This window comes from Ailuropoda melanoleuca, chromosome 11 (assembly GCF_002007445.2).
Source record: "Ailuropoda melanoleuca isolate Jingjing chromosome 11, ASM200744v2, whole genome shotgun sequence".
NCBI lineage: Eukaryota > Metazoa > Chordata > Mammalia > Carnivora > Ursidae > Ailuropoda > Ailuropoda melanoleuca.
The window spans coordinates 35491418-35517296 of NC_048228.1; the positions used below are offsets into that span (position 1 = coordinate 35491418).

Consider the following 25879-nt stretch of genomic DNA (forward strand, 5'->3'; position numbering starts at 1 on the left):
TCTGTTTGTTTTTTAAACAGCTGTCGACTTGTTCTGTCTCATCAATTCTGGTACTTCAGGATTAATTCTCACCATTATCAGTGGCAGAACATGATGGTACAATAAGCCAAAATGACTAAACGCATTGTAAGAAAAAAAACACCTGATGAGAATAAAAGAGAATCTCTATATAAAAGCTAATCCCTTATGAACAGCATATTTAGAAACTGTCTGCAGGTAATTACATTCAGGTAACCTGATCTGAAAATGCCAAGTTCACACAATGGTTCATTTAATTCCATCTGGTGTACAATAATACATTCCTTAATGGATACATTGATTTAAAACGGAAAAAAAAACCACCTCAGATATCAAAAGCCCACATTCTCATGATATTATAAAATATCACATCAAATATTAGAATCTCAAAAATGATTTTTCAGAGTTTAATCTATGAAAAAGGAAATTAAGATCATGGGCTTTAGATTCTCATTACCTAAATCCCTTCTTAGTTATGATCTATTTTCTTAATAAAGATTATATAGGTTGATCTGAAGAATTGGGTCAGGATTTCTGATATCTTGAGATGAAATAAGTAAACTGATTTAGAATATATATAAGACTTTAAAAGCATTCAAAAATATTTTTGAATAAAAATGCCTTTTATTCCAAGGTATTTAACTCTTGGAATAAAAGCCATCTGTCATCAGGATAAGAATGGCGCAAAAACACGCATGTGCTTATTATAGCCATTGATGCTCTCCTGTAGGTCATTAAGATGGCCCAAGGAATTGTCTTCAGAGAGTAAAGGATCGCCTATGATTCAAAGCACCTTGGTGAATGACTGGAGGGAGAAAGACCTGTATTTGGCCATTTGAGAAATATGAACTCTGCCTTTCAATGCTTTCTCCATCAGAGCTCTAATCTTGATGCCTACTAAACCCTCCCTTTTCTTAATTCTTTCTTCTTTTACAGAAAGGAGCAGAGTAAATGCACCTTCCATTTGTGTGAATTTTTTCCCTTTAGTGGATCTATGTATTTCCAAACTTCTTAATGAGTTGATGAAAACCAAAGGCTTTTTCCAAAGTCTTTTCCAAAGACTTACTGGAAGGCAACAAGCTAGGTTGGCTCTGTTAAAACAGAATGACTTTTTTCTTTCTGTTTCCCCTCCTCTGTTGGAGAGTCCCCCTTATCATGTTCAGACTGCCTTCACAAACTAAGGTCCACCCCTAGTCCTACTCTCTTTCTTCTGGATGCATCCTGAAATAACCAGCTTCTTTCCTTTGCCCCACCACACTCCAGGAGCAAACTTTCTTTTCAAGTCTCCTCATCAAAAACTAGGTTTTTACTTTGATTCTATCAGATCTCTGCTCACTTAAATATGAGGTAGGTAATTTGATAAACTCAATATGCAAATAGTTATTAGTGAGTATGCGAACATGTTATTTCATTACAGTTACCAAAATGAATTCCTTTAAGAACCTCTTGGTATCAGCGCTTGAATCTAAAGAAAGGGCTCTATTAATAGGCTATTAAGTTACTAAGTTAATTACTTCTAAAATTTTATATAGAAGAGTTGAATCTAGTGCCTTTCAGGATAATGAGAAAAGAAGATGGTTCATGGTTTTATTAATTCATTCATTCAATAAGTATTTATTAAGTACCTTTAATGCGTTTGGCATACAGCAATGAACATAACAGACAAAGATTCCTATTCCTAGAGATAAATGGGATGAGGGGGTGTTTCATGCAGGAAATGAGACAATGAACAATAAGCATAAAAAATATAGAAATTTCATGTTAGGTAGTGATAAGAACTATGAAAAAATACTGGAAGAGGGGAATGGGGAACGGGATAGGGATCAGTTGTAGTATTCAGTAAGACAGTTAGAGCAGACTACCTAAGAAGGGAAACTTTCAGGACACTTTACTAAAAGAGGTAACAGAGTTAGCCAAACAATTTCATAGAGGAAGAACAACTCAGGCACAGGCCTTTAGATGAGATTGCAAATGGAGTGTTCCAAGGTAGTCTATGCCTGAAGTGGAATGACCCAGGGAGAGATCATATGTGAGGAGAAGGGGAAGCAGAAGGGATTTTGAAGATGTTGGGTCTTATACGGCACTAGAAGGACTTCAGCTTTTATTCTTACACAGTAGCTCCAAGACATATTACTGGGCGGCAGGCTAATGGGAATTACGTTTTGGGGTCAGTAGCCTTTTTCACACAATAGGTGTTCATGTGTAGAGCTGATCTTTGTATCATGTGTGCATCAAGTCAAATGACTTCTACCTTCACAGCTTAATCAACTGCTTCTGATGGGAATTCTGAACCACCCCACTTGCTAAAATTTCAAGTAACTCAATCTGTTTTGGTTTAAAGATTCCTTCTGTCTTTGCATAAAAGCTTTGGGGATATTTAGCAACATCTCATAAGTGATTATCATATTACTCTAAAAATATGCTGCTTCTCTGTAAATTTAATGTTCAATGCCTACTCCATACTAATACTTAGTATAAAACAATATTTGAGTCAGAGCTCATCCTAAGCATGGAAATCTTAATGTTTGTTATGTGTTAGAAAGTCCCTTGTATCTCTCTTCTTGTTAATAAAAGGTTAAGCTGCACATAGGAAGGGAGATTTAGAGCAATTGCTAACAATGAACTATATCCTCTCCTTTAGAACCTAGAAGACACTAGGTAAGTATACTTGGGGATGTATAGAAAAGATATTCTTCATCATTTCAACTGTCATCATTCCAGGGAGGTTTGTTCTGTGGCAGACTGCTGTGAGGCAGGAATGGTGATTATTACTTCAAGCCATTCCTCTGCAGAAGGACCCATTTGAAGCATGACTGCTAAAGGAGAAAAGAGTCACAGCTCTAGAGTGACAGCTTTCTCTGCTCCATTATGTCTTTTTGAAGGCTTCATAGCTCAGAATCTGCAGCATATAAGGCATTTCAAGTAATGTCAATATCTCTTTTCCCTGAAGATCCTTTTCCCATTTGCCTGTTTCCAAATAGCCCTACATGAAAAAATAGTGGTATATAGCTGATGGGGAAATATGATTTTAAGATAAAAATCTTACTTTATCTTAATAAATGATAAACCACAGTGTATCTTAGCACCAAAACATAAGTTCATTTCTTGCTGCAATTTTTTTACATTTTTAAGCTACAAAATAAGCTTTTATAACTCCAATTAAAATTCATATTTAAGTGTTTGTCTTTGGCATATATCTTCTTGTACAAATTAGAGTTATTAATGAAACTTCCATGACTGCATATACACTTGGGGCTTTAAATGCATATTTAAATATTAACAAGGCTGTGATTAAGATGCAGAAACATGGATAAGTGAAACCAATGGAAATACTTTGCTCTTGTCTTGTCTTGCTTCTATATTATATTCATCAAAATTCCAATTAGCAGCATGAGAATGCAGCATGACTTCCAATGTGTATTCTAGTTCACTTATAGCACCTTTGGTTTAAGGAGTTTGGGGAAAATAATTTTAGCATTGAAATGAAAGAAGGGTTAGTTTAACAGTACTTTTGGGTGAATGTTAAGAAGTATCTTGCCTCAACAGATTGAAATTTTATTCTCCCACTCTCAAAGTACGCTTTTATAATTTTTTTAACGATTTTATTTATTTATTTATTTATTTATTTATTTATTTATTTATTGTCTTGGGTTTGTACATGCTAGCTCACTTGATTGTTTCATCACATTAATGAGTTCTAAGTTGCAGGTTTCATCTCTGTATGGAGCCAGGTATGTCTGGAGGAAATTTGGTTGGGGCTTCAACACACAATTCAATCTTTAGTCTAATGCTTGCATTGTAAAGCAATGTAAAGTCATCACTTTGGGATATAACATAACAACTTAAACTGTATTTATACTAATGATGCAATAACAGGGATAGGATGTTTATACACCTACTGGCATTTCCCCTCAACATGTTGGTCTTCTATGAGACCATGAGTTCCTTAGGGCCAAGGTCTGTGTACTCTCTGCTAGATAAAATGCCTGATGGATAGGTACATGGGAGGAAAGAAGGAACAAAGAAATGATGCATTTACTTTTTTTTTAATAAGATTATGGAGAATAGTGGCAAAGACTATGCATATTTAAATATATTCAAATCTCTCTCACTTGAAAAAAAATCAACTTGTCACATTCCTACAATTATCAACTTATCTTTCTCTTGCTCAGCCAAAATTCTTGAAGTACTGTCAATTCTCTATCTACTCATTCCCTTTTTACACTTTTCTAATCTGTTTTTTGCCTCTATAAATTCACCAAAACAGCTCACACTAAGATTAACAATGACTCCAAGTTACTAAATGGACATTTTGGTGTCCTCATATTACCTGAACGCTCTGCAGCATCGGCCTTGCTGATCACTCTTTCCTTCTTGAAGGACCCTCCTTATTCTCTCTTGTTCATCTTCCTATGTTGCTGGCCACTTGCCAATGTCCGTTGAATACTCAACTTCCAGTAACTTGTTGTTAAATATTGATGTTTCTTAATACTCTATCCTAGGTTACTTCTTTTCTCTTTCTGGGTAATCTTGAACAGAACCATTTCCAGATCTTTACTATAATTTATAGAATGATTACTCCTAAATTTTGTACTATCCTTCTCAGTTCCAACTGTTTATTCAATGTGTGTCTTTGTATGTCTCAAAGGCTACCTCTCAGAACTGAGACCAGATGTGTCAGACCATTTTAGCTGTTTGTTTCAGTAAACCTTAACACAGAAAAGATAAGACTGTAATCCTATAATTCCATCCTTTGCTTCAGGAAATTCCTGCAGATCAATTTAGAGAGTAGGAAGTTTACCCACTTGAGGAAGTTTACCTGTCAAGACTGACTCCACGAAATTTGCTGTGTCCACCAATTCTAAACTAGTATGTCAAGAACGTTGCCCAATTCCACACCAGTTTTCTCTCTTGCCAAAACCTACTTTAAACTTCTTGATAAAATTTAAAAATATGTCACCTCTGACTTGCCCCTTTTGAGACATTTAGACTCTTTCACAGGCTAGTTTCTTATAGAAGTAGGTTCCAATACATTCAGTCCTGCTTTACTAACCTATGGTACAGTAATTATTTGGGGAATTCAACATCTTCAACTTTATGTGTCCAAGGGCAAACTTGAGGACTTTCCACACATACGTGCTCATCTTTCAGTGTTCTCTACTTTAATAAACCCATTAAACCAAAAACTTATAGATCACTTCCTTTATTTACTCATCTTTGGATCTGCCCAATTGCATTGTTTTACCTCTCCCATAAATATTACTTGAATAAGTAAATAAGACAAAAATGGTAATGCGCGCAGTGTCTCAGTCTTCTCCTTCCAATGGAGTACAGGTCTGGAGGAGCCAGGGGGGGCTGTCAGCTGGGAGCTGTGTGCCCTGTGCAGGTAGTCAGGATATATATATATTCTCTACAGAGTATTTATGAACAATTAATAAAAAAGTTCAAAGTCCATCATCAATGTACCGCAAGAACTGTATACAGCTTCAGTAATAAATGCTCTTGCCAGCAAGGGGGATAGTCCATTTCCCCTTCTCACACTTATTGTGCCATTGTGCAACTTTACCTCAAGGAGTTTGTTTATTAATCCCTTATAACTGCCACTCTCACTATTAGGAAAGCTGCCACCAGGTGGCACGAGAGTGTATTGATCACATGCCCCATTTTCCAAAGTTAGTGCCTCGCTCTAGAAGTGATAAGCATCTTCCATTCCTTAGAAGAGAAGTATAACAACTGTAGGCTTCTCCTTGCAGCAGCCTTTCAAGTTTCAGTCAACGATACAACAAATATGGATTGAACACAATTATATGGCAGGCCCTGGTGTAAAAGCTGAGGAAACAATAGTAAACCCAAAGGAAAACGACCCTGCCTTCTAGGAGCTTACAATCCTGAGGGAGGTTCAGATAGTAAACATGATAAATAATATATGTGTGTGTGCACACACACACTTAACACACTCACACAACACACATACATTGTTAGATAGATAAAATATATAATATGCTAAAGTAAAAAAATAATTTAGAGAAGGGGGAGAGGAGGTGGACATGTGGGGGGGACTTGGACATTTTTACAGGGTGGTTGTTTGTTAAAAATCTGTATGTAGCTAAGTAACCACTTATTTATTTTAGGTATTAACTCTCACCCACCCTCAGAAAATTTCTTAAAGTTGTTACAAGACCAAATTTCCTGGAACAAGGAATATTTTGTACTGAGCTATTTTCATTACACGATGCAGTCAGGAAAGCCACACTTCAGTTGCTTACAGTTCTGAGAACAATTTTGGCAAAGTCTAATTTCATTGGTGACAGCCATTTTGTGTACTTTGTATGAAAGTCTAGTTTTCAATGGATTCCCAAAGTTTTCACAAAGAACTTAATTCTATTTTTTTTCTTTTCCTTTCTTATCACTGCCTTCCTCCATTATGTAAATTTATTCGAACCTATTTTTAGGCTTTAGAAACCTTTTAGCAATGTATGGAAACAGAGATCCTTCCTTGTTTTCATTAAATAAGGAGTGTTGAAACATCCCCCAAAGTCCACTTCTACTGAGTTTACAATTTGTGTAATAAGGAACAGTGGCTTGTTCCTGGAGATGTTTCAATCAGCGAGGATCAACACCCAGGGGAAAAAAAAAAATCTGTTCCATCAAGCCATTAATTCTTATGGAAATGAATGTGAACTAGGGAAACAAGAAAAGAATTGATTTAGATCTGTAATTGGTTTACAAGTCATGCTGGGCCACGTCTGGTAACCACAAACCACAGTCAGGTGAACCAATGAAGTAGGCTGAAGATGGGCTTTGTCAAAGGCCTTAAAATCAAACCTCCACTTATAGTCAGACCCTGTTTGAAAAGAGGGGAGGGGACTTGTGTGTGGAGCAGCTAAATGGTCCTTCAGATCAGTGGGAACACCGAGTGACGAATCCATTTCGGGTGTTATAGCTATTTACATTATATTCTTTAATAAGTCAAACGTGAAATTTAGAAAAAAATGTTCAAAGTTTTGCCTCTTAATGGAACAATCATTCTCTGGCAGAACTCGGACCATTACATTGATTTGCCGGCAAGATCTGCGTGTGTAATATGAACAGGCCTCTGACAAAAAAAAGTTCAAAAAATCAGAGAGTAATTAGTACAATGGGGTGCACACTAGTGTTTGTAAAACTAATTTAAACAATATTAAAATACAGGTGGAAGTAAAAGTGATTGTAAAGTCAGACCCCATCACCCTTTCCATATAAGTGTTGTTATTATGTATATTTTAGAAAAATAAGGAAATATGTAAAGTGGTTTTAGCTAATCACAAAATGTGAAATATCTGGAATGGAATCATTGGCAATGTGGAAGGTTAATTATTATGTTTAAGGTTATTGGTTTGGGAAAATCTCAAAGGAAAACAAGAAAATGTAAGAAACAAAAAAAAAAAGGAAAAATCTTGCCAGTTTGTGTTCAGAATGTTGATTCTATTCAGACCAGTGAACACAACATATTACAGTAATTTCCTGCTCCGTATTATTTTTAACAGTAGTAAATCATTCCCCCACCACTAAAAATGCAGCAAATATTTTAAAAATATCAAGTTGAAGTATATAAAATTATCAGCCAGCCCAAGGCATTCATATCTTTTTAAATCTCAGTACCTCCAGGATGCAAGGCACCTTCTTCAGAGAGGTTTTATTTAATCACATTCCTTGTTTGATTAAGTTTTCCTTCCTAATAGCTTTAGGGAAACATGTAGCTGGTAGGCTCTGCAGAGTCTGAACCACAGATTATAATTTTCCTCCAACTTTCTCTTCCTCTCCGGTGACATATCCTTGACTCTTCCAGTTCATTGTACTCGAGAACTGAAAATCAATCTTCAGTATGGCAGGAAGGGACTTACACAAACTGTTGAAATGAATGAAATGAGCAATCTCGGATATGAAAAATGTTTAATAAACTCAACGTTTCTTTGTAAGACAACCATTCTGTCTCTGCTTAATCAGGAAGGGCTTTCTCTAGACCCAATCCCCAGGAAGCACTATTCCTTCGGTTTGGTAATCATAACCCATTTTTTATCTCTGGCTTCGCCTGAGCATCTCTCTCTCAGACAAAGAACATTTGTTGTTGTTGTTGTTGTTTTGTTGTGCTTTTAATTAACTAAGAGTAGAATATCGGTAAGAAAAATTCCAAGTTTGATGCTTTCAACCACATGCTAGTGACATGTGTGTAAGCAAGTAACAGACTGATGTGGACTTCAATCAATTATGGAAATAGAAATCCAAAGCGAAGTTCTAGGGGAAAGTAAAAGAAGGGCTGATTCCAGATGGGGCAGATTGAGATGTGGCCCTTGGAACATCTGAGCCTTGAATCATGAGTAGACTATTAACTTGTGATTTAGACTTTTGACTCTGGAAGTAATCTTTATGGATGGATTAGACAGATATTACATCAAGGGTGGATGATTCCATGGGAAAATTATTAAAATAATACAGGCAAGAGGCAATAAAGTTCTCCCACCCCATCAGTATTAAATAAGAAATCGTGCTGGCAGCTCCTGCTCTATCAGCTTTGTTTGATCAGTCCTTACTTAATCCACAGATTGAAATTTCCTTTTTATTTACATTCTCAATTTCAACAATCCCTGCAACAATTATTCTCCTTATATTTTTTTCTATCCAATATTTTCTCTATCCAAGTAATTGCACTATTCCTAAGAAACTTTTCTCACATTCCCACTAGTTAAGTTTAGGATTTTCTATAAAACCTCTCTTAGCATTGGGAAAACCTCATAAAACGTTCCCCACTCCAACCCCAGAATCATCAGCTAAGTCTGTCCCTTCACCCAGAGGTTCTTATCCTCTCCCTGCTAAATTCAGCTCATCTTCCCTTCGACCCATACAAATTAGCATATTAGCACATTTTAGAAATTCACCTAGATCCTCTGGATAGTGACTCCTTTGAAATCTTTTAAATTCACTTTCACATGGTAGCACAGTTCTGTCTTGGCCCATAAACTCTACAGCTACATTCACACCTGGTCCTGCAGTCACGTTTGGAGAGAAAGGAGCTCTTGTTACAGTTGTTATTTCTATAGGTTTTGCCCCAAGACTTCCCTCCCTTACAGCCAAGAGGCAGATGTCCTATATTTTGGAACTATCAGAACTCTATTACTTCCAAATTAATCAGTTGCATTAAAGCTCTTAAATAATTTACTCAAAATTATTTCTGCATCCACAGTGGTCCACCATATTAGGAATAGGAACATTTTTTTTAAAGCTGTCAAATACTACATTCAAAGAAAAGCCCATTAGAACACTGCAGTACCACCTTCTTAGAAGTCATTGTTTAAATCGAGCAAACATTTCTCTTGCAAAATTGTTGTTTACATACACACCAAACTGTACTCTCTTTGTTCACTAGAATGATACATTTCTACTATAAGAACAAACATTTGGCTGTACATGACACCCTCTGTGAAGCTAATTTACTGCACTCCTTCTACTCAACCTAAGGAAAAAAAATATTGATTACCTGCTATATACAAAGCAATTAGTATGTTGTATTGTTTAGTTATTATTTTCATATCTGTGTTCCAATTTTTCAAACATATATTTACTCTAGTTTAATGAAAAGGGCCTCTTTACATTCTGGGTAGCGTGTGATAGAGTACAGAAAACAATGCCCTTTTGCTGAAACTGGTATTATTTTCTTGATTCTCTTTGCAAAAGCAACATCCTTTTTTTCTTTCTTATTGAACATCAAAGCACTTATCAAAGGCTCTGAAGTGTGACCAAATCTCAATTTTCCCAAAGAGAAGCTATACTTTTCCTAAGGGGAAAAAAACCCACAAAACTACTTCTAACACAGATCCTGCATATGTTGTACTGTCTGGTCTGTTCGATTAGTGTTTTAAATCTCTCTATGCATAGTTTTTGTTTCTATAATTTTCCTAATATATTAAATTCCCAGTTGATATAAAACAGATAATAGGTTTCTCACTTACAGGCACATTTTAAAACATTCTTTTCAAGGAAGTCTTGATTCAGAAAGTATTTCTAAATTTTATTTTTTTATTAATAGGGAAACTAAATATTTTATAAATAAACTAATATACTGAAGAAACTAGATTATTAATAAACTAAATTATATTAACAAGCTAAATTTGATTTTTATTAATAAAGTGAATTAGTAAAAAACTAAACTTTTGTGAAATGAAATAAGTACACAAGTTTGCTTTTAAGTAGATCAATATTAAGTATCAATAATATTTTTTAAAAATTTTCTTCTTAAAGCATACTTTATAAAAGTTGTTTTGCAAAATTTGGCAATCATTTAGAGGTCCCTGAGTGTGAATGCAATATAAACTTTGAGGGAAGAAGAATATAACTCAACCATGAGTGCACTTAACTTGAAGTATTATTTTTAAAACCTCCAATAAAATTAGCAAAACTTAAAAAGCAACATTTGTATTATGAAAACTTAACACTATTTCATTTGGCATGGCTTACTTAAATCTTCTCTTATAAAGCTAACAAGAAAGAAAAGAAAGTCACAAGGTTTCTGAATAATCTAAGCCAGTAAAATAAGTGATAATTGGTAAGCTTAGATAGATGGATGGATGGATAGATAGACACAGACAGACACAGACAGACAGATATTCTTACAGGAAGCACAAGTCTGTGGATCAGAGAACAGGCCATGGATTTCTCACATGGCATCTTAGCACTGGTTCCTCATGGGCTGATATGAAGAGAGCCTGATGTTACCCTGTCTGTTCATGCAGTGGTGTCTAACCACAGGTGAATTCTGAGACTCAGAACTTCGAAAAGTTGACTGGCACATTGGCCCATCCTACCACCAGACTGAAGGACCATTACTCTGGAATGCAAAGGAATCTTCTCTGGTGGGTGGAGAAGCTCTCTGCCTTCACCACACTGGAGTGCAAATAAATGGCCCTGGGTAAGATAAGTTTATAAATCTCTCTGCAGCAATACACAATCTCTACCTTTTAGGACATGTTTGTGATTCAATCATCCTTTAATCAAGTTTTGCCAGCTTTTTGTTCAGAAAGCCCAGATTGTGCAGTAACATGAAATATTCATGTAGAATTGTCTCTCAACAATATTAATCATTAAAATTAGTTTCTCTTTAATATACTGTGTAGTTGGATATATTGTTGGTGTTATCTGGCAATAGGCATAAGTTCAATAAAGTGGTTTATTAAACCACCACTGAAAATGATATGTTTTTATACTTACATTCATAAATATACTCATATATACAAATAGGTTACTTGAAAATAAACTTTACCTGTAAATCTAAATTTTTTGAGTTTCTCTGTGTGCAATAAAAACAAAACATTGTAAATGGAAAAAATGGACAATATATTCGAGTTGCTCCATTAAAGTTACTCTGCAAATTAGTGATAGAACAGAACCGGAACACAGGATCTTCGGAGGCCCCTGGGTGCTGTATTCATGAGGCTGATGGAACTCTTAGCTACAGTCTGTTCCAAGTAAATGGTATAAAATTCAGGCTTTACTCACTTAACTGCCTACATTTATCTCCTACAGAGAAGACAGCATTACAACAGCTTCAACTGCTTAAGCCCTGTTTTAGCATATATTTGGAAGCCTGCACTGTACTTGATAACTTCATAATTCTTTGAACAGCATGTAGAAAATGTTTAATTTTAATAATGCAAGATGTGAGAATTGAAGAAGTCTAACAGTTAAAGCATCACTGAAAACTAAAAAACATAAAAACACATTTTATTATTTCAGGGTAAAAATAAACGTTCCCATTTGCAAGTAATTTTTTCTTGTCTGAATTATGGCTTTTATCAGTGTGTTTCTATTTTATTTGGAGTTATCTGTACTAGATTCTAGGTTACTTGGTGACAAGTTTGTATACTTCACAGCTTCTAGCAAACAACCTTAAGTTAGTGGCTCTCAAGATGTGTTGAATTAATAAGTTTTTTTATTTTACCATCCTTTGTTTTCTGATTGATAACTGGTGATCCAGGGGAAGCTGTCTTTTCATGGAAAGCATTTCATAACGACAATAATAACACAATAAAGCAAAAAGAGTGGCTATAATCACTCTGATTCAGTAATGACTAGCCACATAATGAGGGATATAGTAAACATAATCAAATAATTGTGATATTATAAGCACTCATCTAATGATTTATCAGATTATATAACTAAAGAATAAAAAACAGCTCATGTGGGACTTTGACCACAAGACAGAATCTTCAAATTAAACAGTGCCTGCTTTAAAATAAAGTTAACAAAAAGATGACCGCCATTTCTCCTTCGTTTTCTTTGTTATTAGCATCAACATATTGCTTTCTTAAGGGAAGCAATGATTCCAAAAGGCATTCAATGTGTATAGAGCACTGCAGTGCTTTTAGTTTATTTAATTATTTGTAATATACTGCTCTTTGTATTAACTTTTAACAAATCTCAGTTTAAACATGAAAGCAGAACAAATGAGAGGTTAACTGAATTCTTTAATTTGGAAAATTCAACCATATATAATAAGCTGGTTTACTCTTCCCTCAATAATTTCAGGTTAAAAATTTAAGTTCATTTAAATAGTTGAGATAAATGGTACATCCAAAAGAGATTATTTGGGAAGTATGGACAATCTAGGGTTAAACATTCAATGTCTTCTAAAAGGATAACATACTTCTTTCCTATTCAGAAATATTTCATATTTCTGCTTAGGAATTTTTTTGCATTATGGTCCAGCAGTTGTCTAAGTATGATCCCAGAAGCTTTTGGAGAGTTCTTCAAAGCCAAAAATTCTTTCAAAATAATACAAAGATATGTTTGCCTTTTTTTTTTTTTTAAGCTATGTCATCATTTGCACCAATGGAGTGAAAATAGTGGTGGGTAAAAGTGTAGCACTTTCTCACAGATTAAGGCCAGGCACCAACTCTACTAGTGAGTTTGCATTCTTTATTCACTACCAAGCACTACCAATTCAAAAGAAAAAAAAAAGCCAAGAATGTTTCAATGAAACATTGTACATTATAAATTTCATTATAACTTGACCCTTGAGTACATATCTTTTCATAGTCTTTGTATGCACAAAGGAATTCAGCCATATACAAGTGTGACAGGTGTCTTGAAGAAAGACATCTAAGCAAGTTGCAAGCTAAACTAGCTATTTTTTCCATAGAAAACCTTTTTTTTTCCTTGAAAGATCTACTTAAAACCACAGGGCTTATTCAGATGTGTTTTTTGTAGGCATTTTCTCAAAAATTGAAAAGTTGTACATACCTCTTCAAGGAAAATAATTAATATTTTATTCATTGATTCAACAAACAGTTATTTAATTCTCATAATACCAGGGTGTTAGAAGACTTTGTGTTCTTTATTGCCTTTTTTGGTTACAAGGGTATTATTAATTTTGTTGACATTTAAAGTAACACTGTATAATATTTTGCATACACAAATGGCTAATTTCTTTTGAATATTTTCTTGTCTAATTGTGATTATTGATTCAGGTTAATATTAATTGAAGGCTTACTTTGGGGCAGGCACTGTTCTAAGCAGTTTGTATATATGATCCCATTTAATTTCCATACCAATTCTGAGTTTGATGGTATTATGATTCTTAAGTAGAGATAAAGTAAAAGAGGTAGGGAGGTGTTAACTAATTTATTCACACCAAAGAACATTAACTGGTGGAGGTGGGATTCCAATCCATATAATATAGTCCTGCCCCAATGCCACATTCTTTTAACCAATTAATCCAATTTATAAGTAACTTTATCCTAATTATGTTCTGATTAAATCCTAACCTGTAATTTCTTTGCTAGCTTCAAAATGAATTTATTTATAGTAGAGATGTATCCCTTCTTTCAGGAAGGTTTGAATCTATGGAATTTTCTAGAATGTCTTTCTTGATTGTGTGTGAGGTTACTAGAGTATTGATGAAAAGCATGGACTTTGAAATCAGACCTGGGTTCAAGTCTTGACCTCATTTTTTATTAGCTCTGAAATTTTATGTAATTTCCTTAATCTTTTATCTTCAGTTTCTCTATCTGTAAAACGAGGACAATGATTGTAAGGACTTCAGAGTGTTAAGGATTAAGTAAGGTTATTTATGTAAAACTATTTATAGTTATTGGTATATCATAAGGCACTCAATAAACATTAGTTATACTTGTTCATATTTCTTCTTGTTATTCCTATGCCTCAAATATCCAGAACTCTTAGAGAAGGTTCAGTACAGAGCCATGAAAAGAAATAACTTGGAAGTAATTCAATAACTTGAAAATAGAGATTTCAGGAGACTAAAAAAAGCAGTCATTTAATTCCCATATTGGAGAAAGACAGCTAAAAGGAGATCATCAGCCAACTAAGAAAATTGTCTTTTTTAGTTTCAAACAATAGCAGAAAGTACTCACATACTCCTTTATGTTGAATTGATCTACTAAAGCCTAAGATACACATTATAGTACAAGTCTTCTGAGGCTGATGCCCTGCCTGTATTCCACCCGCCCCCCACCCTCAGGCCTTACCTTTCTAATGCACTTAGATGAAGATACTGCCAATATCTACAGCTCTGTGCCAGGACCTTAACTGCTTACAGGGCAGACCACAATACCTGAGAATTAAAGTCTCTGGGAACAGCCCACAATCCCACAATAGACTGGCAGTTATCAGGTGGCAGAAGTGATGTGCCTTCTCAGCAGGATTACGTTTCAGTTACTTATAGTGGTCACTTGCTTGATAACACATTCCTTACTGGGTGCCTTTCCTTCTCTATCTTACCTCTGCACTTCCTGTCAGTGCTTTCTGGGACCACCTCTCTGACAAATTATTTGAATTTGAATCCTTGTCTCAAGGTCAGAAACACAAAGACCACCTATATGTTTCATCACTGTATTATTTCAGACCTGAAGATAGTTCCTGGGACATAATAAGTACTCAAAGGGTATTTGTAGAATTAACTGATTAGTTCTCAAAAGTAAGTGCTCCTTGAAATTATCATATTCATTTTAGTATATCCAGGTCCTGGCAGAATGCCTGGCATAATTATACACCCAATTAATGTTTGTGAAATAAATGAGTGTGTAAACTTGCCAGTATTGTTTAAAAACAACAACAACACTCTGACTACTAATAAAGAATACATTACTTCTGACAATGACAGTGGGAATTGAAAAAAACTTAAATCTAACATATTATAAAACTTATTAATATCAGAGTTGAACTATTTAGCTACTTAATGACCATATTTATATTCACTGACCAGACTAAATTAAATGGAGGTAGAAACCTTTGCTATAGAATCTTGTGAATTACCAATATTTTTTTGAAAAATGGACACAGAAATATGTCACTTCATTCACAAATTCTACTGACAAAGTCTATAGCCTAAAATGACCAAACTGAATAATAAAAAGAGGGGGAAAAGGCATTAACTGATTGATTGACTGACTGATTGAACAAATATTTATTAAGTATCTACTAGGTATCAGTCATGTCCCTACAGCCATGGTTTTATAACTTTTGTCTGAGACCTAGGGTAGGAAATAAATTTTACATCAATACCCACACACAAATGTATAAATGTATGAATACACAGATATGCTCAAAATTTAAAAAATGCCTTAGCATACAATACACATATTTACTACATTTTATTTGCTAACTTTCTTTTAGTCTTCTCTACTTCCTTAAAAAAAGATACTTCACAATGCCCGTTAATCTGATTTCATTACTCACTAATGGGTTCCAAATGACATTTTAAAAAATACTAGATTCCGAAGTTAAAACGTTGAGCTAAAACAGACACCACATTTCTTTGAAGGATCTTAAATGAACACAAATCAAATAATTTTAAAAACCAGTGTAAAACTCACTGTGATTTCTGCAAAGGTCCCTGGAAGGAAGCAAGGTATGCGCCAGGAAGATCTGAACTGGTGCGGGGAATGGAGGAGAGGACAGTAAGGAGAGATTTCCTCAAGAAGTGGTAATTAAGTTGAAATTTAAGGAGGGGTTGAAGTAAAATTTGAGGATGGGTTAGTTAGAATATCAAAGGTCTTTGTGAGAGGCTGGGTATGAAGAATGAAGGAGAAGGAGATATTAGGCAACTGCTAGATTTGTGGTTTGCCCAACCGAAGGGACAATGGTGGTATTTGCCGAAAAGAGAAGACTAAAGAAGACCAGGTCTGGACAAAGATAGAGTGGAAAATCACAAATTTGTTATTAAACATGTTGCTTTTGAAGTATCCAAGAGCTGAAGCCATGAAAGCAGTTAAACGTGGAGATCTGGGTTTCAGAGGCAAAGCCTACGACTTAAATAGCAATTTATGAATCATTTAGGTGTAGAGCAGTTTAGAAAGGAGCCAAAAATGTTAACAGAATCTGACAGTATTATATTCATTTACTTGTTATTTACACTTTGTATGATTTCATAAGGGAATTTTAAGGGGCTTTCAAATAAATTATGTGCAGAAAACTGGTCAAATCAAGAATTAGACTCATAAAAAGTTTGAAAAGACTAGTTGTGCTATAAAATCTGTCTTTAAAAGATAGCTGTCCATGATGATGATGATGACTGACAATAATAAAAAATATTAGCCGATACTATATGTCTGGCACAATATTAGGTCCCTTATATGCATTATCCTAATTACTTACCATATTAGGTAGATATCCTAGTTTTCCAGATGAGGAAACTAAGAAATAGACATAAAATAAATAGCTCAAGATCACAAATCTGATAAAACATATATTATGTATACTTAAAATGAGCAAGTCTGTCTCATTTTATTGTAATGTTCTTGAATATAACATCACACAGCCAAATGCTGCTAGGCATGATCTTTGATCATATACTTTGCTCAAAAGAAATATTTTTTAAGTTGCTACACTCTATCAATTGTGTAAATAATGACTCTTTCAGATCTTTTCACCCATAAAAGCATATATTTCTAAATATATGCACACGGTAAAACTTATGTTAATTTATAAATGCCTTTAATAGCTAAAAATACAATTAGCATAAAGGATCTTATTTATAAGTTTGTTGTTCATTCACAAATTCATTCAAAAATATTTACTGTGTACCTACTTATGTGTCAGGTACTGTTCTTGAGTGCTATATGCCAGACAGTCTTTGCATAATACAAATGGGCACTCAGAATAAATTAGTTTCCTAGATATTGTTGTGAATTATGGGGAAAAAAAGTAAGACATTCTTTCCATAACAGCTCCCTTTTCCTCCAGGTATCTTTCATACTTTATGCCACAGGTAAAAATCTTTTGGAAAGCAAATAAAGGGCAAGCACATAGGAATTTATTAATTGGCAAGTCTAATATACCTATTAAGAAAGTAAAAGTAATGTAATTCAAAGTTCTGAAATACAATAGAGAAGGAATCACATTCAGATGTGATAAGAAATCTCACTTGTAGGCCAGACAGGGCAAACATATGCAATGCTTTCAAAATGTATTGACTATGAATTTCGATAACAAAGACTTACAAAGAAAAAGTAAATAAATAAAAAGATTGTCAAATGTTATTTAGACTCATGAAAGCTATCTCTTGTCTATCAGAGGCATTCAGGTTTCTTTTTCAATGCACAATAAATAACAATATTAACCTGCCATAGGTGCTTTGCTCAAACATGTAAGAGGAATGAATGGATCTGCATGACGAGAGAGTGAAATACATGAAACTGGAATCATGTATGTTTGTTTGGAGAATGTGTGTGTGAAGAAGGCAAGCCCCGTGAGTATTACCGGGGGGACAATTTCCACCTTCCCCTTAGCCACTGCCCATTTCTTTGTTCCCCTTTACGGAAACATTCTGAAAGAAGTCACTTGGCTGGATTGGCTTCAATCAGGATTTGCCTCTGTAGTTGGCTGAATAATAGCCATCCAAAATATCAGATGGAACCTGTAAATGCTGCCTTGTATAGAAAAAGGGTCTTTGCAGGTGCCATTAAATCAAGAATCTAGAAGTGGGGAGATTATACTGGACTATCTTAGAGGGAGAGCACTAAATCCAACCACATTTCCTTATCAGAATGAGACAAAGGGAGATTTGATACAAACAGAAGAGAAGACAATGTGAAGACAGAAGCAGAGATTACAGTGGTGCCGCCACAAGCAAATGAATGCCGGCAGCCACCAGAAGCTGGCAGAGGCAACTTAGAGATCCAGAGGGAGCATGGCCTGCTGTCACCTTTATTTCAGCCTAATGAAGCCAATGTTGAACTTCTGGCTTCCAGAACTCTGAAGGAATACATTTCTGGTATTTAAAGCCCCCCGGTTTGTGGTCATTGGTTATAGCGGCCACAGGAAACAAATACAGCTCCATTAAAAAAAAAAAAATTTGCTACAGTGAAAATCACAACTGATCTCCTAGTAGTTAAATCCAATCATCAATGTACTCAAGCTTTCTGCACTATTTGACCCCGTTGATCACTCTCTCCTTTTTATTCTTTAATTGGTGTGAGGGTCAGTTTCAGGTGTCAATTCAGTTAAGATATAGTCTCAAGTACTCAATCAAACACTGACCAAGGTGTTTTCGTGAAGATGCAATTAAAGTCTAAAATACATTAGCAGTAAATGAGGAAGATAATTTTAATCATCTGGGTGGGCCTGATTCAATTAGTTGGAAGGCCTTAAGATCAACACTGAGGTTTTTTTGAAAAAGGAAAACAAGGAGTGGGAGGAGGAAGAAGAGGAGAACAAGAAGGAGGGAGGAGAGGAGGGACAGGAGGGGAGAAATAATTCCATCTGTGGACTACATCTTGGGCTCCTGCCTGCCCTTCTTGACAGCCTGCCCTGCAGATTTCAGACGTGCCAAGCCAGCCCTACCACTCAGTAAGCCAATTCCTTGAAATAAATATCATGATCTATATTTCCTACTGGTTCAACTCTGACTGATACACTTGGCTTCAAGGATACCACTCCCTTGCTTTCAGTCCTATTTCACCAGCTGCTTCTTTCATTCTCCTTTCCACTTTCCTTCTCATATTTCTTATTGCCTCATGCTGGAAAGCCCGCAGCTCAGTATTTGGACTCCTTTTTAAAAGTTTATTTATTTTACTCACTCAGTGAATGACTTAAATACCATCTATGTGCTGATATCTTGCATTTATTCTTAACCTACCTAGCCTGGACCTCTTCCCTAAACTCTAATCTTAAGCATGCTGTTACGTAGCTCACCTCAGGTTTCTAACAGGCATTTGAATGCAACACATCTCACCCTGAATTTCTCATCTTCTCCACAAAACTTGCTTCTCCTGTCATCTTTCTTTCTCAGGAAATAGCACCCACCTTTCCTGTTGCTCTGGCCAGAGACTTGCACTCATACTTAACTTCTCCCTTTCTTTCACACTCCTTCCCCACATATTAACAAATACAGTGGAATCTATCTTAGAAATGTATCTCAAATAGTGCCACTTTCTCCTGCCTTGTTCCAAAATACCACAATTTTAAAAAAATATATTATTGCTCCTAAATGGTGTCTTTCCTTCTGTCCTTGCACTTTCTCTTCCCACCCCCCTCTCTCCACCCTCCATCCATACATAGACTAGTTAGCAATCTAAACTCTTCTAAAACACGAATCAGATCACATCACTAACTCTTCTGTTCCAAACTCTCTGGTAGCTCCCTGATTCAGAATAAAAGCCAAAGTCCTTTCAATGGCTTATCAGGCTTAATACAAGTCACTTTTACCTCTGACCTCAACTCCTATAACTATTTTTCTCTCTGCCGGGGATACAGCCACACTAAGTCCTTTTCTTTGCCTTGAACAAACAAGGAAAGCCTCTGCTTGAAGGACTGAATTTGCTGACTCTTATGCTTTATTTATCCTCACCTTAGGTCCACATGGCTTGCTCCATTACTTTCATCTCAGTCATTTGCCCAAATGTCACTTCATCAGCAATGCCATCTATGTTCATTCTAGTCAAAATTAAGACCTCTTTCCCTCCATCTACATTCTATCCCTTGCCCATGCTTTATTTTCCTCTATAGCACTGATTGGCATCTGATGTACAATATATTTTACATGTTATTTTAGTTTCTGTCTCCTACCACTTCTACATAAGCTCTGAAAGTCAAGCTTCTTTGTTTTGTTCTTTGCCATATCCTTTGGGATCTAATACAGTGCCTGGAACAAGAAAGGTATTCAATAAATCCTGCATGAGGAAATGAATGAATGAATGTGGGCTTTCTTATGACTGGATAGATCCATAAACCAATGTGAGCAAGTAAAATAATATTTAACAACTGTATGTGAACTATTCTGGAATTAAATTAAATTAAATTAGAAAAGAATAGGAAAAAAGAGAAGTAGAAGGAGAAATAGAGGAGGAGGAAAATTTAACGGGATAGTCATAAAATCTTTACCAGGCTCAGCCTTTGCTTTTTCTTTTCTTTCTTTCTTTCTTTCTTTCTTTCTTTCTTTCTTTCTTTCTTTCTTTCTTTCTTTTTTTAGAACTTTCTTTCTCTCTCTCTTTTTTTTAAGATTTTATTTATTTANTTTTTAGGACTTTCTTTCTCTCTCTCTCTTTTTTTTAAGATTTTATTTATTTATTTGTGAGAGAGCAAGAGCGAATGAGTGCGCAAGCAGGGGGAGCAGCAGGCAGAGGGAGAAGCAGGCTCCCCGCTGAGCAGGGAGCCTGATGCAGGACTTGANACTTTCTTTCTCTCTCTCTTTTTTTTAAGATTTTATTTATTTATTTGTGAGAGAGCAAGAGCGAATGAGTGCACAAGCAGGGGGAGGGGCAGGCAGAGGGAGAAGCAGGCTCCCCGCTGAGCAGGGAGCCTGATGCAGGACTTGATCCCAAGCTCAGCCTTTTCTATGTTATTTTTGTAATGTTGCTTATTATATTGGTTGGCTCACAAATTATTTCAATGACAATGATTTTTATGTACTAACTCTTTTCTATAATATATCTACCACTATGAAATTATTACCTCTTAGATCTCTTTTTAACCTACTTGATGTTAGGGACGCCTGGGTGCCTCAGTTAGTTATGTGTCTGCTTTTGTCTCACATTACGATCCCAGAGTCCTGGGATCGAGTCCTGCACCAGGCTCCTTGTTCAGCAGGGAGTCTGCTTCTCCCTCTCTCTGCCATTCCCCCTGCTTGTGCTTGTTCTCTCTCTCTGACAAATGAGTAAAATCTTAAAAAAAAAAAAATAATAATAATCTGCTTGATGTTAGAGACCCAAAGATAGTAAAAGATAAAAGAAGAGGACATAGTGCTTAGAACAATGATTCAATAATTGTTTTTAGTTAGAGATTCAAAACAAAAGAAATGGGCTACTCTAGTTGTCTCAGAATTCGCTTAATTAAACTTATCTTATTCTACCTACTTATTTGTGTAGAACGTGCCTGAATTGGACTCGGCAGTATATAGCTGTAGGAGAGTAGGAGACAGAAGTACTGTCCACGGCCAGATGAATGCTCCCATGTTTCGTTTGGTAGGAAATGCCAGGATAGCAGTGACAGTGACTCCAATGTTAATTGACTGAGTATTTTACCTCACAAAATTTTTTAACTTGGAGGCTCAACAAAGTAACTGTATTAAAAGAACATGTCCTGTGCCTGGGTAGGATGGGTGGTTAAAAGCACTCTGAAGGTTTTCACTGATTATACTCAGGGGTGCAGAAGCACTGATTTTCCTCCTAAGGATGAATAGTTGGACACCTTGTTGCTTAAAAATTGCTTATGTCTAAAGTACACTCCACAGCTGAAGGGCCATGCAGATGCCACATTACTGACTAGCATATGGACATCTCCAGGGCTGTTAAAATGATCACACCGACCGTCTGTTTTTACTGGGGCTTACTGTATTTAGACAGTTCTAAGACAGAAGATTCTGCCGTACAATGTAGCTCAGGGGACCTATATTGAGAAGGAAAGGAAGCAGGGAAGGCACTTGTGAACTTGCAAGAGAAACTATGTTTCAGTAATGGCCTCTTTCTTAACAATGTAGCAGTTCTGAATTCCAAAGAGGACAAAAATCTTTTAAGATAAAAACTATTACTTTAAAAATTTGTAACCTAAGTTTTTAGAGCCTCCATTAAGTTAAATTTTGTGGCAAGGATGCAGTGACTGACATCTTCTGTTTTTGGATGTCTAAACTCCCTCAGCTGCTGGCTTAAATTTATCTGGTTCAAAAATTGTCTCCAACTTTATTGTAACCTCAGAGTTCTACTTGGGAAAGAAAAGGGTCTGAAAGAACACTGTTCTTTTCAGCAACAACAGTAACAGTTTACTTTCTGTGACCCATTACTTCCTAGGCCCATATCTTCCCCCATTAATGCCTTTAATTTTTTTTTTTTCCACCAGCTTTTGAAGTGTCCACAGTGTCAAGCACCATGCTAAGCATACAATACGTCCTCAGTCAGCACCTGGTGAATGAAAACAAAACCACGGATGTGGTGAGGATGCTGGAGGGTCAGTGCTGCAGGGACGACTGTGGTCTTGCTCCTTATGTTTGTGTCTCAGACATATGGGGAGGAGGACTGAGGCTCTTTCTCTAGAAATTTATACTACATGAAAAAAACTGGACAACTGGTATTCTTATTCTCATCTAAGTATGTCAATTACAAGTCTTTAATTACTAAAGCAAATAAATTTATTGAGCACCACCTTGTGGAAGGCCCTGTCATGTCAGATGGTGCTCCATTTCAACCATTCTATGAGTAATAATTAAAATTGACAAAGCTCACCTGGATAAAGGAGAGAATGGGCAAAATCTATGCATTTGTCACACTAACAAAAGAAGCATAATCTTTGGAAAAAATCAGAGGAACAAATAATAACCATCAATGTTTTACATCTTTTTCAGTCTTAACATCCCTAAATGAATCTGGAAATTCAAATGACTTTTATTAGTGTTGAAGAGCCCACCAGAAGTTTGTCTTAGTTACCACAAGATTACATGCCTGCTGTTTAGGTCACCTTTTGAATCTAGTTTTTGAAAATTATAACAAATGAATCTTTCATTTAGTGTTTACAGTAGACCAGACACTGTGAGGGCCACTTAAAAAAAAAATCCAAAAGGAAGACCTATAATTTTCCTCATTTTACAGGTTAGAAAGTGTGAAGTTAAATAATTTGCCCAAACTAATGCACTTATCACGTGGCAGAGCCAAAATTAACCACTGGCCTGATGCTTTTGGACACCACCATTCCCCATAAAATGGGGAATGAGAAAGATTAAACAATCCAATGACTTAGAGCTTTTAGCTGCATATGTATAAAGTAATAAAAAGTGACTTGTGTACTCTTGATTTCTTTTAGTAAAATGTAAATGACGAATCTTAGTTTGTGTTCAGAGTATATAGAATTGCAAAAGCATAATTAGGATACCATTTGAAAATGTTCCCATGAACAAAAATCACTGTAAGGTAGCAGAACATCAGTTTTACTGATGACTCATCTTGGTTGAGTTTCTCTAAAACAATCCTATAACCCACTTTCATCAATACTATGGCACTATCCATATGTGGGTGTGCGCTTATTCTGAAGACACTATAAAAAATCACGCGTATCATGATACCAAAAATACCAAATGTGACAGAGTTCCCGATGTCTTCTGAGGCCTGGAGCTGCTATCTGTTCCAGTTAAACATTTCTCATCTCCAGGGCACTGCAGTGAATTCGACAAGCCTGAAATCATGGCTAGGGAGAACAGAAATGATTACTAAAGCATAGCCAACTTCTAACTCGAAGTCTCCTAAGTATGGACACGTGGTGTTAGAACACATAGCTGGATGTGAGAACTGATAAGCAACAGCTGCATCAGAAATTTCATTTCTTTGTACCACATACATTTCTCATCATAACCTATCTACCCCCTGCTGGTCATTGAAGCCAGCAGGACGATAATGGAAGGCCAAGCTTTTGCGAACAGAGAGGTGATAGACCATTGTAGTTTGGTGCATTAACTCTAGAGGGACATTATCTTGTTCAAATCCCACCCTTGTTGCTTGCTGTTCCTTTGGGCAAGTTTTTTTTACCTCTCAGTGCTTCCCTCCAACAACTCCATACTTTGTCATAAAAATGAAGTCAATGTCTACAAAACATTTGAAAGTATCTAGTATAGAGTTGCCTTATATGAGTGTTTTTATTATATTATTAGTAATATTACTTTTCAGATGTGAAAAAGATAATATCTAAGGCAATTTTTGAAACTAATCCCTTTAGTAGGTCGTGAAACTAGTTTCACTGTCCTTGATTTACATAAAAGTGAAATATAATCATGTAAAATAGAATAAATAACACTATGATTTAATGCACATAGGATAGGAAATATTATTTTATGGGACAAACACATATGTATGTTATCAGTTGTATCTGAGGTGTATTTCTTAATGATGATCACGGCCAAAAGCATTAAAAAAAAAAACCACCCACACACACTGTCTTAATATTTTCATACAGGAAGTATGGCAGTCATATCTGTGAGAAAGGGAATTTTAAAGTTTTGTTACAGTACTCCTGTCAAGCATTTAATTCATTCATACATTCAGCACTTAGACAACATTTTCTATGTTATAAGCACTACACTGTGAGCTGGGGGGGCCAAAAGCAAATTTGACTTGACTCTTGCCTCAGTGGACTTTACAGCTTAATGGGAAAACACTCCTTGTCAAATAAACATATGCTAACCACCAGTTATGAAATCTATTATTCCAACTTCTTATAAATGTACAAAGCTGGGAGAATCAGCAAAAATAAACTAATAGTAAATTATAAAGGAAAAGAAAATTATCTCATCCAAAAATTACGAGTAAAAAATACTTAAAAATGCATACAAAGCTGAGTACTCTTTATACTGCTCCATAATTAACTGATGGAGTAGGGAAAAGTGCAAGTGTGGTTTGAGATATTTGTTTCTAACTAGATTGCTATGTTATCATTTATGCCATTTAATATTCATCAAATTGCCTCTATCCCACTGTATCATAGTCAGTAGCTTGTTAAATCTTCATTGAGATCAAATTGAATCTCCTAAAATTAATATATAAATTTAATATCATTTCAATTAAAATCACAGTAGTGTTTTAGCAGGAATTGGAGAGAATGATCTTAAATTGTACAAAGAAAAATACATGTTCAACTATGACTAAGAGAACTATGAGAAATAGAAGAGTAATTGTTGTCTTGCTTTATCAAAACATGCTGTGTGTACACTGTATTTAAAAATAGCATGGTGTTGGTCAAAGAAAGCAAATAGATCAAACACAGAAGTAGAACAGTTTTGAGGCGTCTGGGTGGTGCAGTCTGTTGAGCGAAAGATGGCTCAGGTCCTGATCTCAGGGTTGTGAGATAGAGTCCCCCCGTGCTGTGCTCTGAGCTCTGTGAAGAGTCTGTTTGAGATTCTCTCTCCCTCTCCCTCTGCCCCTCCCACTCATACTCTCGCTCTCTCTCAAATAAATAAATACATCTTAAAAAAAAAAAAAGAAGTAGGACAGTTTTTTCAGTAGCTATAAGAAGTCAATATTTGACAAAGATACTAGTTATTAAATTCAATGGGTAATTTTATTTATTTATTTAATAAATTGATTAAACATCTGAAGGAAATTAAAATGAAATCCTTATTTTTTCACATATAAAATAAAATTAAAGATGAAATGAAATCTTAAGTATAAAAGAAAATATCTCTCAGAAAATTTTAGAAGATGTACAATCTGTGGTATGGAAAATCTTGTCAAAGTAACACTGGGAAGCCAAAGTTATANAACAAAATATAGACACTATTTATCTATATAAACATTTTTGAAACCTTAATTAAAAAAAAGAATCATTAGAAACACACCAGGGTCTGGGGCAGCTGGGTGGCTCATTTGGTTAATCTTCTCTTTTTTTTTTTTTTTTT

General features: G+C 35.4%; 1 protein-coding gene across 1 annotated transcript in view; it reads right to left on the minus strand.

Annotated features, from left to right (window-relative positions):
• Positions 1-25879, minus strand: part of GRID2 (glutamate ionotropic receptor delta type subunit 2) — a 1429995-nt gene that overhangs the window by 424950 nt on the left and 979166 nt on the right. The window lies entirely within an intron of this gene.